General features: G+C 41.4%; 1 protein-coding gene across 1 annotated transcript in view; it reads right to left on the bottom strand.

Annotated features, from left to right (window-relative positions):
- LOC104955114 (semaphorin-3D-like) overlaps window positions 1-5,131 on the bottom strand; it is a 36,651-nt gene that overhangs the window by 3,314 nt on the left and 28,206 nt on the right. The gene's annotated exons all lie outside the window — the stretch shown is intronic.

The raw sequence follows: 5,131 nt of genomic DNA, 5'->3' as shown, positions 1-5,131 counted from the left end.
CCCATTCTCACAGCGTTATAAACCTTTTTCTTACTCAATATCAAGCCACACTTATTGTTTTTACTTCGGCTGTGAGTGTTTGTGTGTGCTCAGGATGAGTTTCGCTTGTTCTCGCTGTATCGCCGAACCGGAAACCTGTCCGCTCCTCGCAGCAGCCTAGCAACGAGCCTAGCAACGTCCCGACCAATCAGAGCACACTGGGCTCACAGGGAGGGGGGGGGGCAGGAGCTCCAACAAGCCATTTAGGACAGAGAGTGAATACACAAACTATAGTATACAGAGATGCTGTATGAGAAACCAATGTGATTTTGGAAAATTGCACAATTTAAATTTATTCTAGTAGACCTCAACAATGGAAATATGATCAGTAGAAATGGCCATGACATGGGACCAGTGGCGGCGCTAGGGGGTGGCTNTCTCTACCTATCAGGGGAATGAGAGACCGCTCGAAAGCACTGGAGACGCTGCAGTACATATGCCAGGCCTGTAAGTGGCGCTGTAGTCTGCCACAAAAGCAGAATCAGCCCTTGCAAAAACAGGGCTGGAAAAGAGCAAATAGAGCGAAATGAGGCATGGCTAAAATGCATCATCTGTTTGGTATTTTGAAAAAAGAACTTCACAGACATGTTTTATATAGGTATGGCCCTACAATATATGTTTCAAATATAGCATGATAGGTCCACTTTAAGTTGGCTTTGCAAATTGGCTGGTGAGCCTCTTTTTCTTTTGTCAATTAAAAGACCATCTTGTGGCTTCACAAATCAGTTTCCTCTCCTCTTTTCTCTCGCCCGGTTATTTTATATTTTTGTCCCTTTGGTAACCCTAGTCCAGGAGGGAACGTAACTGTGACGAAGCCTGCCTGCATGTGGTGTAATCCAATGAAACACAGCTTTAATAAGTTAAATGAAGCAAGATTGTGGGTAAGTGGTTTAAAGGTTTAAGATGTAAGCACATCTTAAGTGTCAGGTGTCATGGCCATAACTTATTCTGCTTTAAGGCATGCTGTGCTTGGTTCTAATGAACACCATGGATACAATTTTACATAATTCGTGCTTTTTCTTATTTTCTAATGGGCCTGCATTCCTGGCTCTGGTAGGTTAATAAACACAGCGGTACTTACAGATGCACACAAACAAAATTATGCTGTGAGAAAGTCTTGAGGAATCTTTTCCAGCTCAAATCTTTAATAGCTGACTTTTTACGAGGGGAGAGTGTGTGTGTTGGTGGTGTGCTGCAGGTGCTGTGAGCAGCTGGTTGAGGATGCCTTAATCAAAACCCATCAGGAGGCAGAAAGTGTGGAGGGAAACGCAGAAGGGAAGAGACTGTGGGAAATAGCGAAGATGTCACTTAAAGTATGAGGAGACAAAGTAGACGGAGAAGGAGCGTGAAGGCTGAAATTAAGTGAGGAGAGATTAAGGTGCGACTGATGAAGGAGGTTGAGGGACAGAAGAGGGAAGGGGATGACGGACAGATGGAAACGGAGAGGGATGAAAACCACAGGGAGTGAGGGTGAAATGAGCCAGACACTTCAGAAATCACCTGCTTCAACAGCACATGTCCAGCAGAGAGAGATAAGCTCTATCCCACCATCATCATATTCATTATCTACCAACGCCTGTGTCGTTAATTCATCTTAACACAAAAATGTGTCAAACGTGATTAACTTTGGGTGTTTTGATTTAACATCACCATGGTTTTATTATTCACACACACACACACACGCACACACACGCACGCACGCACGCACGCACGCACGCACGCACGCACACACACACACAAAGAAGTAAAGTGTTTATTTGACCGCCAGCTTGGTGTGGTTCACTTGAACTCTTTTACTTTGTTTTGACTGTCATCAGCATTGCTGTGGTAGTTAGTTTAACTAACTACCACTTATTTTTAAAGCTAAAGGTCTGTTGCCAATGAGGAGATTGGTAAAGAAAACTTCGAGAAGTATTAGACTCACAGTCCGAATTGATCAAAAATTTCTCTCAAATCACTTCCTAATTGGCATATTCAGTCTGAAAGCCATGTTTGTAGTCCAACATGTTAATTAAATGCCTTTTTGTTAGCGCACTAGTAGAAACAATGTATCTTTCAGCAGTGTATAATTACTTATACATTCAAGCATTTGTGCTGCAGTTTCCTTTGGCCTTTGCTTTTCTGTACAAACATTTTAAATATTCACTGGCTGCTGTGCCAAATAAATACATTTGTTTATTTATTCATGCATATGCTGAACTGTCTTTTTCATTTATTTTGTATTAATGAACAATATGGTTTATTTGGGTTTCAGTCATTATTGTTCATGCACCAAAGCAGCCTTTATAAGTATGACAAACTTGCTTACAAGTTTATATTATAACTGAGAGTTCAGTCTAATATCATTTTTTGGAAAGAAAGTAAAACCAAAACATTTGTATTGGGCTGCCTGTCTAGGTGGTGGCTGTCTCTATCTTTACATTGGCAGAGAATATATCTACAATCGTAAAAATATATGTAAATGATCACAGCCAAATATGTTAGACGTGTTGCCTTTATAAATACTCTGAATTGCTGCTGATCCAACAGATTCTGCTGTATTTGTTTAGCTCTGTGTCTATCACATGACAATCCTAAGGGAGGAAGAACTCCTGCATTCACTTCTTCATCACTTTGTCTAGAGTACAATAGGTCAAATATCATCGCATGCCTAGACACACAAACACAGAAAACACCCCATTGTGTTCATTACCAAAAAACACATGGCTATCCCTAGGGAGCACTTTGTTATGCATTTCTGCTTTAGGAGATCATAAAGAAAAACGCAAACACACACACACACACACACACACACACACACACACACACACACACACACACACACACACACACACACACACACACACACACACACACACACACACACACACACACACCAAAGAAAACGCAGGTTTTCTGCTGTGTGGGCCTATTAAGGAACACATGGGTCTTAGTGGCCTTTGCACCTGTCATTTTGTTTACATTCCCCCTGAGAGAGAGGACATGGGACCAGTCGTGGGAGTAAAGAAGTTTAGCAGGAAGTGAGGAGATAGAGGAGAGAGTGGGTTGAGTGGAATACAGGCCACTCACAGTGGGTGGAGGAAGGTTTGTATGTTTGTATAGGTGAGGGGTGGCACCAAGGTGCTGAGTAAGCTTTTCTCTGTTGTCTGTTTCAGGAGACAAGTGTCATCATCAATGAGTTCCTTTCAGCACCTCAAACACAAACACATTAAACTCTCTGTCCCTGTGTTCTTCTCTATCAAACATCCTGTCTCCAAGGATTTTAAAAGTGACTTTGGTCCCAGGCAATGACAATTAGCAAAGATAAAAGAGCAAACGTGTTTAACAGATTAAATTAAATCAGTTCTTAATATTCAACACTTTGCAGGAGCTGGACATTAACACACAATATGGCCTAAAAAGGACAATTATATGTATTCTATCACCAACAATGACTACGACAAACATCGTCATATACATTTTCAACTAAGTTTGCTTTGGCTGTAGAAAGTATTTTCAACAGCTTAAGTGTACAGAAACTTTTTTTTACGATCCACAGTTGCATTCCAGCATCATTACTTCAAAAAAGTATGTGAAATGAAGATTACATGTCATGCTCAGTGTTCTTTCCCCTCATTTTTCATATGAGACAGATAAAGCCCCGTCCCCACAGATGGGTCTGGTTTGAGTCATTCCTCACCTTTCTAGATAAGAGAGGGGCTGCAAAACATTTCAGAAAGCCCTGGACACCCATAAATATCAATAATGACCTTATTTAAGGAACTAGTGAGAACCTGAATGGATCCAATATTACCTCTAACTCCACAACAAATGTTGCTTTGGTTATCCATCTGACTATTTAGTACTTGTAAGCTGTAAAAAGCATTCTCTCTGTCCAAGCATTGTTACAATCTTTACAAAGATAAGCAGGACCAGTAGCATTGTGATTTGTGCGATAAGCAGTTGCTTCAGAGTTTAAAGGGCCCATGTCAGGCTTTCCGGTTATTACCCGTCCCCTTGTGTGTTATGAAGGTTTTTATGCATGTAAACGGTCTGCAGAGTCACAATCCCGCGAGTAAAACTCTAACACAGAAAATACCTGTCTATGCTGCCCCAAAACGCCTCATTGGATATTTCTCATTTTCCATTGTTTTCTTCCTGGGTTCTGTGACGTGTGAATACCCAAATCAACAGCAAAGGACCGTAATGGCCCAAATCTATTCTAGTAGACCTCAACAATGGAAATATGATCAGTAGAAATGGCCATGACATGGGACCAGTGGCGGCGCTAGAGGGTGGCTACTTGGGCTCAAGCCCCGGATGTTATCTGAAAAGCCCCGGGTGTTTCACTTGAAAAAAAAAAAAGAATTTTTTTTTTTTTTTTTTTAAAACGTCTCGGGAGTAATGTGCAGTACCGGATTCCACCAGAGAGGCAGCCTCTGCGGGACAGTAGCCCGTGTACTGCGTAGCCTTCCCTGCCCTGAAGAAGAAGTGATCCTTCCTAGTGCCCAGCGCCATATGGCTCTGCTAGTGCCGAGTTTTAAGCTAATAGCCTATAAAGTTATGGATATTAGAAAGCTATTTTCATTGAAAAAGGCGCCACAAGCAGCAGCAGCAGCAGTATCAGCAGCTGACAAGAATGTCATCACCAGCAGTGAAAAAATGGATGATGTTTCAGGTTTGTGAATCTAATGGTGATATCTGCACTCTGGCTGACTGAGTAAGAAGTGAAAAAGAGTGATGTAATGTTAATGTTATAGCTAGTAAACATGGAGTAACCACACTAATTATACCCGTATATGTTAGTATGTATACAGAACATGACTAAAATTATCCTAAGATGTAACGTTAACCCTTCATACCTCAGTCTACCTTTAAGACACTAAAATAACGTATTCCAATTTTTATATTGTTTTGGAATTATACCGGCTCTCGTTTCAGTACACTTAACAACGGAACCATAGCAACGGAACTGACAGGCAAGGGAACTGACAGGCAACCCTCTGAATCATCTCCGATTGGCTGTGACTGCATCCAATCAGAGTGTCCGATTCAGAAACGTGACTCTAACACTCTTTACGTCACAAACAAAGATGGTGGATGACAATAGGTC

Source organism: Notothenia coriiceps, unplaced genomic scaffold (assembly GCF_000735185.1).
Source record: "Notothenia coriiceps isolate Sejong01 unplaced genomic scaffold, NC01 NC01_scaffold00024637, whole genome shotgun sequence".
Classification (NCBI taxonomy): Eukaryota; Metazoa; Chordata; class Actinopteri; order Perciformes; family Nototheniidae; genus Notothenia; species Notothenia coriiceps.
The sequence above is the reverse complement of the archived record's forward strand: the minus strand, read 5'-3'. Positions and strand labels throughout refer to the sequence as shown.